This window comes from Ailuropoda melanoleuca, chromosome 5 (assembly GCF_002007445.2).
Source record: "Ailuropoda melanoleuca isolate Jingjing chromosome 5, ASM200744v2, whole genome shotgun sequence".
In the NCBI taxonomy this organism is placed as follows: Eukaryota; Metazoa; Chordata; class Mammalia; order Carnivora; family Ursidae; genus Ailuropoda; species Ailuropoda melanoleuca.
The window spans coordinates 3,426,088-3,438,743 of record NC_048222.1 but is presented as its reverse complement, the minus strand read 5'-3'; the positions used below and the strand labels follow the sequence as shown (position 1 = coordinate 3,438,743).

Below are 12,656 nucleotides of genomic sequence, written 5' to 3'. Positions count from 1 at the left end.
CTTTTCCAATTTTATAATTTTTCCATAGTGAATAGGCATGACATCATATATATCATACATCATACATACACATCATAATCAGAATAGAAATGTTTTATTTACACTTTAAAAGGGAAGGAGATAGTGGGAAAGTTAGCAGCTCAGGGCACAGAGCTGGAAGGGCTGGGCCTGCCTGTCTGTGTGTTCTGAGCAGGGGGCTCATAGAGCCTTTGCTCCATGTCTTGGGACCATGTTCTCTGGGGGGCCAACCAGAGTCTTTCCTTTCTTTCTGAGGTGTGCTCATTAATTCACTTATTACTATCTTGTGAGTTTTAATGCTTTCTAGATGATGGTTTTTTTCCAAGTTACATGAGGTTTCAAGCTATTTCAGTGGGAGAATTTGTCCATACAATCCAGCCCACCTGCTTCAGAAATGGAAATTTGAAGGCAAAGTAGTTCAGTGAAAAGATGACCAGGCCTAAAGGAGAAGATCAGAACCTGATCATTCATGGTCTGAGGATGATCTGTCAGGTGTTAGCGAGCTTAAAGTAGTTTGTTTTTTGGAAATATTATTCATGCAGATACTCAAAAATACACAAAAAAAGGAAGTTAAGTAGTAACCCCTCATCCCCCAGTCACCCAAGTTCCCTACACAAACTCAGCAGCATGGCTCCAGTGATGGCAGGTCAAAGCCCCAAATTAGGACGCATGAGGTGGTGCACAGAGCAACAGGACTGCCTATATGATGACGGGGCAAAGGCCTGAGTCAGCACTCCGGGAGAGGGGTGTGGAATAGCAGTGCATGGCCCTTGTATTGTTCGGTCAAACCTCCAAATGTGGAGCAAGGGGCGGAGCACAGCGCAGCCGCATCTCTAGCCTTTGTAGATGGTGAGGTTCTGTGTCCTAATCCCGGAGACGGGAGCACAGCAGGGACTTGGGCCCCTGGGGGCAGGTCTCACCATAGTGAGAGCTCCAGCATTTCAAAGGAGAAGTGGCAGAACTCTGGACAGCTCCGTCAGCTGGGTTCAGCATTAGTCCAGACTGTGGGGTCCTTGGTGGCAAAGGATGCAGATGTCCACAGGTGAGCAGGGTGCCTGGAGTCCTGTTCTCTTTTCCCTGCAGGTGAAATCCCTCTGAGGGTTTCTTTGTTGTTCTGAGCTGCTCCAGACTGAAGGATGGGGTGACACAGGTGAAATGCTTCCTGTACTTTTCTATGCAGTCATCCTTGGTTTCTGTGTTCCAGAAGGTTCTGCTGTTTCCTCAGGGTAGTGCAGAGCTTTGCCAGAGCCATTGTCATCAACTTGTGTTGTTTATTTATTGTTTTTGTCGATGTTTTTACAGAAGCAAGGGTTGTACCTGATTGATTGATTGATTTTATATTTTTACGTTTTGGTTTTTTTTGTTTGCTGTTTTTCTGGAAAAACCAGCATTGGGAGCTCTTAGTCTGCCATCACCTGACTTCAGCTGGAACATCTGGGAGACTGTTGCTTTAATGTCCTTGTCTAGCAGGTTTGCATTCTGCTCATTCTCATAGACATTTCTATTGATTGATTTTCCCCCCTTTCAATGGTCATACTTTCCTGATTCTTTGTAGGCTTGTAATTTTTTTTTGAAAACTGGACATTTGAATCTTATGTGATAACCCTGGAAATCAGACTCTCCCCTTCCCCAGAGTTTGCAGAGCTTTTTTGGTTGTTCTTTTTTGCCCTTGTTTTTTGGTCACTCTCTTGTGTGGAGTGTCTCTGTGCCAGGAATCCACATAAGGTGTCAACTTAAGAATCTCTCAGATCATTTATGAGCCTGCACCTTTCCCAGGCCATGGGTCACTTCCTGAATGTCCCTGTATTTGCAGTTCCTTCTCCGTGTTCTAGTCCTTACACGCTTGCCTCCCAAAATGGGAAAAAAAGGGAAAATGAAGGGAGGCAAGGCCCCAGGCGCTTTAAACACCCTTGAAGTTGCTTCAATCAGAGTAGAAAAGATTTATGCTGTTGGCGGTGGGCTTGCAAACATGGTTGCCAGCATCTTCACTGCATCCCCATGACCAAAGCAGCAAGCAGCAATCAGATACTTATTCCTGATGTTTGGAACATAGCATCCTAATTGCTCACCTTAGTTTCCAGAAGCTGTGTTCAAACTGCTGTAGGGACTCCTGCTGTCTGCCTGCAACAGGCCCGGGTGCTGGGAGATTACCATCTAATTGCTTGCCTAATCTCTGGTGCTGGGCTGAAAATGACTGAAATGAACTACAGTTTACCCTCCAAGCCTTCCTGCTGCAAGGTGCAAGACTTCCATAGACTCCAGCTCTCCACAATAGTTACGTGAGACCGATCCCCCCCGTGCACCTGCTGTCCAGGAGGAGACGAGGACCACAGATGCTGCCGGCTCCTCCATCTGCCCCGACAGAGCTTCTTCACAGTCAGCCAGTGCAACTTAGAGCTGCTACTGGGTTTAGCACACTCTTTCATTGTGGGGGTCTCATTACAGCTTTACTGAGATTGTATTCACCTACCACTCACTGAGTGCTCGTTAGCAGTCATCCCCCGCTTCTCCCACCGCCTCTCCCCCAGGCCTAGGCAACCACTAATCTACTTTCCACCTCTATAGATTTGCCTTTTATGGACATTTCTTAAAATTGGAATCATACAACACACGGTCCTTTGTGATGGGCTCTTTCATATAGCGTGTTGTCAGGTGCATACATGCTGTCGTTAGGGTGTTAATTTGCATTTCCCTCGGCAAAGGGGAGAAAGCACATTGCCATATTCATGTTTATAATTTAGATTGCTTCTTTCTAGCTTTCCCATTTTTCCCCTTTCCCAGTGCTCACCGTGCTGTGTGCCCTGGGAGACCATCCTCCATCGACCCCTTATGGACTGGACTCTCGTATCTCCAAATCCTCCCATGCCTTCTGGCTGCCACTTAAGTTTGGCAAATGGGAAGCTTTAGGCCATTTATTCAGTAAGTACTCTGTCTTACGTTCATTGAACTGAACAGTGTTTACATATTCTGTGGACTAGTCCTTGGTTGCTAACATGTGCGGCAATCAATTTCTCCTAATATGTGGCTTGTCTTTTCACTTTCCTAACGATGTCTTATGATGAAAAGCAGTTATTAGTTTTAAGCTAATGTATATGAATTTTTTCTCTATTGCAAATGTCTTCCATGTTCTGCTTAACAAATTCTTTGTTTTTTTCAAGTTTTATTTATTCAAGTTATCTCTACACCCAACTCGAACTCATGACCCTAAGACCAAGAGTCACTTAGCATACATACTACCCTGTAGGTCCATCCATGTTGTCACGAATGGCAAGATCTCATCCTTATCTATATGGCTGCATAATATTCATATTGTGTGTATGTGTGTGTGTGTGTATACATACCACATCCTCCTTGTCCATGTGTCTCTGGGTGGACACAGGGTACATCAGTGTGGTTTTTGAAAGACTTCACCCTCTGAACATCATCTGGCTTGAGGGTGCCCCCTGGTGTCCGGGGCCCTGTCCAGGTGCTGGGAGCTGAGGGACCTTGGGGAGGGCCTGGCTGAGGAGGAGAGAGGGCAGCTGGCTCTTCTCTCCTTGCTCCGAGGCCACACAGGAAGGAGGGTAAGGGACTCACCATCAATGCTCTGCTCTCAGATGGATTCTGACTGAGAAGCCTGAATGGGGTCTGCGCTGAATGTCAGGTAGAGATGTCTGAGCATCAATCAGCGGGGAGATGAAGAAGCTTCTGGACAGCCCTGGAGTCCACAGGGCTCAGGCTCAGGGCTGTGGCAGGAGTTTCAGGAGAGGAGAGCTCACGAGCCCTGATACCTTTTCGTAAGATTCTGTATCCCTCTGGAACTCCTCTCTCCAGCCACTTGATGGTCATACCAGGGAAATCCGAAAAGTAGAAACACTTTTTGGACTCCTTATTTCTAAATTTTTCTAAACTCAGTTAGACAAAAATCATCTCTTATTTGGGAACAGTATCTCAATATCTACATCCTACTCCATAGTGTGGACGTGCACACCCAGGCTTACAGGACAAAGATCCCAGCTCCTGTAGACCTCCTGCTCCCTGGAGAAGGCACAAGAGGGGTCCCTGTGCTTGATGATGCCCCAGAAGTCTCTCTCCCAAAGCAGGTGGCAGGCAGAGCTGACATCTGGTGTGGGTGCACTCCCACCCCACAAAGGTCAAGAGTGAACCCACAGACTTTGTTTAACACCTCTTCATCCTAGGGATTATCCCCATAATCCAGGGATTAATAAAAGGTCCAAACACTAGAACTAACACCCAGGCACCCCAAACCTCCTTCTCCCAATGAACAGAGCCCAAGTGAGAGCCCCAAACTCTTGTTCCTCTCTATCATCTCTTACACACTCACTGCCACCATCCGCCTGGAGTCCACCAGAACTAATGTCTTTATGTCCTTTTTCTCACCTCTGTCAGTCACCCCTGGTCCCCCAGATATCCTGCACTCTCACTCCACAAGGCTCTGCACACTTCTATCCTGCCTGCTCTCACGCCCCCTCCCCAGCTCCTGAACCTTCTCACTGTTGAGGTGGCTCTACGTAGACTGGGAAAGTGGCGTCCAACTCTCAACAAGGTAGACTTGACTTAGTTGCCCTGGTAGACAGACAGTAAAGGATGGGATACAGAAGCCGAAGGAAGTGGACATGGGAGTGCAGGTATCATGTGATGCCAGGAGACCCATCAGAGGATCATGCTCTGCAAGAGGACCCAGAAGACTCGCCTGTCCCCAAAGCCATCGCCAAGGTGCTGGCAAGAGGGAACAGTGCATTCCTAAGAAATTTGAGGGTATTTTCCTCTACAGGGCGGGGTCATGGCAGGAAAGGTTGTCCTAGAGTCAGCTCATTAATATCAGTGGGGATGACAGGGTCCTGAAGAGACAGACACCACGTGGTGGGGGCGCCATGACAGGAAGATTGGATGGAGGACCTCCAGTTAGTACCCCTGGTTATTCCCTTTGCCCCCAGTTACTCAATCAAACACTGATGTTGGGGCTGCTAGGCAGGAACCTTGCAGATATGAGTAAGGTCTCAAATCAGCTGACTTTAAGACAGGGAGATTCCTGGTCAGATGAGTCTTTAAAGGACTGGGCTCTTCCTTTTTTTTCCTTTTTTTTAAAAACAATTTTATTTATTTATTTGACAGAGAGAGACCGCGAGAGAGGGAGCACAAGCAGGGGGAGAGGGAGAAGTAGGCTTCCTGCTGAGTAAGGAGCCCGATGCAGGGCTTGATCCCAGGACCCTGGGATCATGACCTGAGTCAGAGGCAGATGCTTAATGGCTGAGCCACCAGGCGCCTCAAGGACCGGGCTCTTCCTGAGCAAAAAAGATTCTAAGTGCAAGATGGATTCAATGTGAAGGGGTTTTCTCTATTGCTGGCTTTGAAAATGGAGGGCAAAATGGCAAAAATGCTTGTGGGCTTGGGGACGATTCCAGCTGGCAAGGAAATGGGGACCTCAGCCTTATAACTGTAGGAAACAGAATTCTGCCAACAGCTCTGTATGAACTTGAAGGAGCAGCCCACTTCAAGCTGAGAACACAGCTTTGTGAAATCCTGAATAGAGAACCCATGTATACCACACCTGGATTTGTTTTTCTTTTTCTTTTTTTTTAAGTAGGGTCCACAGTGAACATGGGGCTCAAACTCACAATCCTGGAATCAAGAATCACATACTCTACCATCTGAGCCAGCCAGGAGCCCCCAACGCCTGGATTTCTGACTAAAAAACAGTAAGCAAAAAAAAAAAAAGTGATGTTGTTTTGAGCCATGAAGTTGTGGTAACTAGCTATGCAGTAATACAAAATGAATACCCAGGCTCACTGTGCAACAAATAAGCGTATAGCACTTTTCCCCCTGAAATGAATTTATAAACTACTGTGCACAGCAGTTGCCTGAAACAAAACCTTTCCTGATTTTTTGGTATAATCCCCTTTGTAATTTTTATGGAATGAATTGAGTTCTAATACAGTCATATTTCATCCATTCATTCAACAACCATTAATTTAGTGCCTACTATGCACCAAGAATGGTTTTCTATGCTGAGGATACAGCTTTCACCAAAATAGCCCAAAGGCCCTGTGCTCATGTGCCTTACATTCTAGAGACTTCCCAGGAGTGAGATGGAACCACTGGAGCATTTTCAGTGAGGAAATGACACAACCTGACTCACATGAGCAGAATCACTGCCCCCTGTGGGGAGAAAGGCCCTGGGTGGCAGGTGATGGGGAGGCACCAGGGCCCCAATTCAGGAGTGAGACGTGGTGGAGACTGAGGGGAGGAGAGGGCCTGAGGGATGAGAGAGAGAGAGAAGGGCGGCAGAAACAGGCTGAGTAAGAGAAGTGGAGGTAACAAATTCTAAAGCAGTGGCATTCTCAGATTTAAAGACTGTTATACAAAATTTTTAAAAGATTTTATTTATTTATTCGACAGAGATAGAGACAGCCAGCGAGAGAGGGAACACAAGCAGGGGGAGTGGGAGAGGAAGAAGCAGACTCATAGCGGAAGAGCCTGATGTGGGGCTCCATCCCATAACGCCGGGATCATGCCCTGAGCCGAAGGCAGACGCTTAACCGCTGTGCCACTCAGGTGCCCCTGTTATACAAATTTTTAATAAATCTCTATCTGCAGTGCTTAGCAAGATACTCTTTGCATCTGGTATTGACTACACTCTGTGGGGCTGCCTGTTAACCAGTTGCCTCCTTATGATCACGGTGAAGAAAATAATACGGATACCAAGAGCCGCAATCACCATGCCCATAGTGCAGGTGTGCCTTCACACATGGGCAGTGCACGGACCCTGGGGAAGGGTGTTTTGACTGCACTGAACACTTGCCGCTTCCAGATCAAAGCTTCTACAGGCTTCCAGCTGAAATACACAGTAACAATTGTGCTTCCATGCACTCAGGATATGTCCAGGACTCACACAGACAATCTCTCGGCTACGGAATGAGGATAATTTCAAAACACAGGAGTCACTGATACAGTGTTTGGGAGAACTGAAGAGCTTTGTGAGTCTGACTGCTGTGCTGTGTGGTCACATTTCTGTAGTAAGGGGACAAAATCTCTTTCACAGACTAGATTGCTGGTGTTCGGGGTTATCAAGACGGTGCTACCACTATAGTGGATGAACAAAAAGGAAACTGGGCTCAGTGGGAATCTCTAGCTGGTGCACGGCACACAGCTTCTCCAGGTGTAACGAGAAAAGCCCTGTCTCTCCATCTCTGTTCCCAGAGTAGCTCACTCTCCCCTAGCAAGTTCCCTGGGGATGAGTTTTCTTCTAGAAGAGTCCAGCGGGAGAGAGGTAAGGGGTGGGAGGTAAGAGAGTCCAGTTCAACGAATATTCCTGAAAGGGTAACAGAGGAAAAGCAGCTGAGTCCAGCCTGAGGGTCTCTCCCTGGTTTCCTCAGAGCCCCTGGGCCAGGACTCAAGAAGACAAGGTGACAAAGTTATCATCTGATCACCGTGCGGAGGAAAGGGGTCAGGGCAAACCCCCGGGAAGGCCTGGCTCTCAGGGTCTCGGGTGCAAAGGCAGGGGTGGCATAGGGAAGCCCAGTGCTGGGAAGTCCCCATCTCCCAGAGTTTCACTTCTTTCTCTCACAGCCTGTATCAGGTGCCCTGCCCGGATACTCATGACGCAAAAACACTTCGCACTCCCATTGGGTGTTGGGTTTCTGGAGAATCCAATCAGCGGCACCGCGGTTCCAGGGTCTACAGTAGTCGCCAGACCCGCGAGGACTCAGCTACTTCTCAGACCCTGAGAGTCTGGGTCATGGGCCCCCGAACCCTCGTCCTGCTGCAGTCGGGGCCCTGGTCGTGACCGAGACCTGGGCGGTGAGTGCGGGGGCGGGAGGAAAGGGCCTCTGCGGGGGGAGCGAGGGGACCACCTGGCGGTGACGCGGGAACCCCGGGGAGGGCGCCCCCGGCCCCGCCCCGGCCTGTGCTCCCCCGTCCCTCCCCGCCTCCACCCTGCTCTCCCCCACTCGGTGTCCCTCCCTTTTCCCTCCCGGCCGCCTCCACCTGGGCCCCGGGCCCCGCGGCGGGAGGAGGGTTGGGCGGGGTCTCAGCCCCTCCGCGCCCGCAGGCTCGCACTCCCTGACGTATTTCTACACCGCGGTGACCCGGCCCGGCCGCGGGGAGCCCCGTTCCGTTGCCCCCTTGCCCCCCCACCCCGCGCCCAAGCCCCCGCCGCGTTCTGACCTGCATTCTCCTCCCTCATCTGCTCTCCTGTTCCAGCAGAGGGGGCGTGGGCTGTCTCCGTCCCTGTCTGTGCTTCGTGTCCCACGGAGCTGCCGCTCTTACTCTCCTTGAAATTAAAACTGGAGACACGTGGGGGCACCTGGTGACTCAGTCGGTTGAAGGAGGAACTCTTGATTTCTGCTCAGGTCATGATCTCTGGGTTCTGGGATGGAGATGCACTCTCTCTCTCTCTGACAAATACGTAAAATCTTTTTTTAAAAAAATAAATTTTCATCCAACTTTTCTCCTTCTAGTGCTGTTCTGGATCGTTCTTTCCATCTTTTCCCTATCCTTTTAAAAAACAGATTCTGGAGTTAGAGACAGGATCTGATCATTTCTCATCCTTAATAAATTTCAGTCAGTTTCTATCTTCTCTGCTCACCCACATGCCCCCCCAACCCCCGCCCTTGGCTCTAGTGATCCTTGTTCTGGTTCTGCTCCTAATTCATAGATGGTAAAACAGTGTCTAACTTGAATGCACATTTATCTGGAATATGTGACCCATAAGCCTAGATAGAACTTTCTGAAGGGAGAACTGTCACTGTTTCCTGTGCTGTGCAGGAGGAATGGTGTGGGGAGGAGGACTTGGGGACGTGGAGGACACACACTGGTGAGAGAACTGGCAGCTGCCAGGAACAGCTGTGACTTGAGGCTCACCTAGAAGAGCGAGGGGCTCTATGGGGGTCATTTGTCCAAGTGATGACAGAGTGTCAGACACAGGAACACGACTGTAGCATCTAGGACACCTCAGTGAAGCAATAGCAGGCCAAGCGGGCACGTCTGGTGGGGTGTACCTGCTGGTAGCCAGGGGCAGACCAGCCGCTAGTCACTAAGGGGAGTGTGTGTGTTAGAGGTTGGGAAGTGCAGTGAGGAAGGTGACCCGGAGGAGACCTGTGTGGGGACCGGGATGATGGCTACTTCACTACCGTGAACAGGTGATCTACCTGGCACCACTTGTCTGTAGAGAGGTCTGAAGGACACGAAGGAATTGTGTAAGAGGAGGTCTGGGGGGAGCTCTTTCCAGGCGGGGAAGCTCCAGTGCACACGCACTAGGGCAGGAGCGTGTCCTGTGTTCAGGGAAGGGTGTGGGGGCCACTGTGGCTGGAGCAGAGAGCAGCTGAGATGAGGTCCAATGTCCAGCCCTTAGAATGAGAGGGGTTTGGAGTGTTCTCTGAGATGTGCAGCTACAAGATGGTTTTGAACAGGTGATCTACCTGGCACCACTTGTCTGTAGCAGCACCTGTTTGCTGCTGTGCAGAATCAAGAGGTGCAGGGCCAGCGACCAGTAGGAAACTGCAGGAAACCAGTGCAGTGCCCCAGGAGGGGGCGTGGGCTGTCCCTCTGGGGTGTGAGGAGGGAAGATACAGGAAGTGATTGGCTGCTGGAGATATTTACAGATGGACTTTGCAGCATGTGCTAAAGGATTCATTCTGGGTGGTGAGAAGGAGGAATCCAAGAGGGCATCCAGGATTTCAGACTGCAAGAAGAAATGTGGGGTGCCTTCTGTGGAAACAGGGAAGACTCTGGAAGTGAGGCACTGGGGGAAGCAGCATCACAGGCATCCAGGTTAGGCATGTGGAGTCTGGGACGTCTACTAGAAATGCAGTGAAGTTGGCAGTTGGATACAGACTGCAGGGTAGGAGACATATCCGGGTGGGAGAAATAAACTTCAGAGGTGACACCTCCAAAACACATGATGTTTAGAGCCTTCAGCAGAGATCAGGTCACCAAGGGGGTGAGGACCATAGAAGGGAAAGGAACAGGAGCGAACCCTGGACTCCTCAGGGCTAAGCACGCTGATCAGAGCGCACACCAGAGCGTACCGCACAGTCTGGTTCTGTGTCTAGAAGGCACGTAGATCAAGGAATTCCCTGGACTGTGAAGGTCTAGACAGGCTGGAGCAGAGCGTGAGAGTCTGGGTTGATAACGAGATTAGTGCTGCTGCTGGTCTCAGGTCCCTCACGGAGTCGCAGGCACAGAGAGCAGGATCCCCATGTGGCCGTGCGTCAAGCCCCTCCTGTAGGGCTGGTTACACAAGTGACTCCTGGGCTCACACCCTACATTCTAAGATGGTAGGTCTGGGGAGAGACCTGAGTATTTGGTAACAAAACCACAGACAATCCTGGGCTCCTCCAGATAGGGAAGCACTGAAGTCATTAACTAGAGCCCTCATTGTGGGAAGGGGTCTTATAGCTACATTTATTGGTATTTTTGTAGGAAGGCAAATGCAAGGCATCCTGGGAGATACATATTTTCTTCCCCTTGGGGCACAGCCAGGTGGAAAATGGAGGAAGTGATTATCAGCGCAACATAAAGAAAAATTCTGATAGCTAAAGGAGTAACCCACACACACACACACACACACACAGGTAACTGTGACTCGATGCAGGAGTTAACTAACTCTATGGTGGTGGTCATTTTGCCATAAAAAATGTATCAAATCAAATGATTTTGCCCATAAATTCATCAAATGTTATATATCAATTATATCAATAAAACTGGAAAACATTTGTAAATCTGTGCTCTCAAAATGTATTCCTTCATGGATTTCTCACTCCTTCTTTAACAACAGAGTCCAAGTTGTTTTAATCAAAACTATATACATTTATAGAGAATATATATATACATAGGAAGATATATATAAATTTCAAATACATGTAATATAAAATATAATTTATATTTAATAAGTATTTTAAAATATTTTCAGATAAAATGATATGAAATACAAAATATAAATTGTATTTCTACATTATAAATGCATATTTATAGGAAATATATAGTATGTGTATATAACGTTAGAGAGAGTACTGGGCCCCGTTTCATCTGAGGGAAAGCCACAGAACAGTCCCGAGGCTGCAGAGCCAGGAACACAATCCACCGTCCCACCCTAGGTCAAGGCCCAAAAGGAACCACTGCCCCCGGCACTGGGCACTGATGCCACTGTCCACACCACTGCATCTGAGGCCAGGACTGCTGTCGCTGCTGCTCCTGGCAGCTGGGAGACACGACGGCCACTCACGCCCCTTGTGCTAAATGCATGCAGCCCTGACCCAGCTTCTGTGTCGCCACGTCCTGAGTCAGAGTCTGGCATGTGGTCACCTGACTGGTGGAGCCTCAGGCCCTGTCCCCCTGCAACAATGTGTGACATCCCGACTTTGATCTGGATTCCTGGGGAGTGACCACCAACACCCTTGGACTTGAACTTCCCCATTTAGTCTGGTCTCTGTGTTCCTAGTCACAGGCCTGTGAGAGGCCACGCATTCAAGTGGTTCCCAAGGTCACCCCTGTTGTAGGCAGGCTCCGAGATGGCTCCAGCGTTCCCATCCCCCAGTATTCCTGCCCTTGTGTAATACCCACTTTGGGACCAGAAGCTGGACATAGTGACTTGCTGGTGACACATAGACCAGGGTGAAGTCATGCAGTGAGCATTTGGAATCACCAGGAGACAAGAGATGAGGCACCTGGAGTCTACAGTCTCAAGGTGGGCCATCCAAGCCAGGCTGGGTAAGTACAGATTTCTGATGGAACCCATGACAAGTGACCCTGCGTTCCTTTTCCATCTGAGGGGATTCTTCTCCAGATCTCAACCCCCACAGCCACCGCCATCAGACAGGAACAGGAGGAGGAAAGGTCACCAGCAGGGATTCTCATCCTGGCTGCAGTGAACAGGGGGAATTCTGGGAAGAGGACAGGAGGGGAAGGGAAGAAACACAGGCTCCCAAATGTATCAGCTGGTGAGCCCACGCACGACCGCAGGGCAACCCTGTGGCTGCAAAGATGAGAGCAGAACAGCGTCCAGTCTCCCTGTGCTGCCCCTGGGANGGTTGCTCTGGCCGATGTCATAGAAGTTGTTGCCTATAGGAATGCCTACTCCTGACAAGACTCAGTGCTGGAGAGGGAGAAGCTGTCAGAGTCACAGAAGGAGGTGACCCTTAATGAGGCAGGTGAACAGCATCCAGAGGTCCAAAACAATGGTGGCCTNCCTCCAACACAGATCGAGTCCAGGGAGCCCACAGTGCTGCCCCCTGTCTGTGTATCTCTGCTCATCTCCAGAACAGACCACCACGGCCACCCCCTCCTGGAAGGCCTCCCCTCTCCATATGCAGTAGTTCAGTGTGGGCAACAGAAACCCAGCTAATGGCGGTGTCAACAGGACAGGAGCTGTGTGTCCCATGTGTGAGGAGAGCTGTCCAGGGCTGTAGGGTCGCTCTGCACCACAGGGCTGTCCAGTGACGATGACTTTGGGAAGTTCCCTTATTAGCATGAGCAGGGCACCTAAGACCATGTCCGTGGTCCACGAGCAGGGCAGTGAGAGCAGAAAAAGAAGTTTCCCTCCTTTTAGGGTGACACCTGCTACCTCATTCTGCGTCACCATAATGGCCCAAATGTAGTCACACAGACAAAAGTAGCCTCAAGGGAGGCTGGTGAATGAG

At 49.7% G+C, this 12,656-nt stretch overlaps 2 long non-coding RNA genes across 7 annotated transcripts in view; both read left to right on the top strand.

Annotated features, from left to right (window-relative positions):
• The first annotated feature begins 1,304 nt into the window (after positions 1–1,304).
• On the top strand, positions 1,305–6,476 carry LOC117802268. Of its 2 annotated transcripts, none has more exons than XR_004625352.1 (3): positions 1,305–2,937; positions 5,606–5,717; positions 6,418–6,476. It is a non-coding gene; the product is annotated as an uncharacterized LOC117802268 (long non-coding RNA). The 2 variants fall into 2 exon arrangements; XR_004625351.1 differs by having other exon boundaries at positions 5,603–5,717.
• A 6-nt stretch (positions 6,477–6,482) lies between these two features.
• Positions 6,483–12,656, top strand: part of LOC117802267 — a 15,023-nt gene continuing 8,849 nt past the window's right edge. For 2 of the 5 annotated variants that reach the window (XR_004625348.1, XR_004625347.1), the window contains exons 1-2: positions 6,483–6,995; positions 7,588–7,818. This is a non-coding gene — a long non-coding RNA (uncharacterized LOC117802267). Of the gene's footprint in view, positions 6,996–7,587; positions 7,819–11,114; positions 11,728–12,656 lie in introns of all 5 variants that reach the window. The other 3 variants (XR_004625345.1, XR_004625344.1, XR_004625346.1) reach the window with 3 other exon arrangements.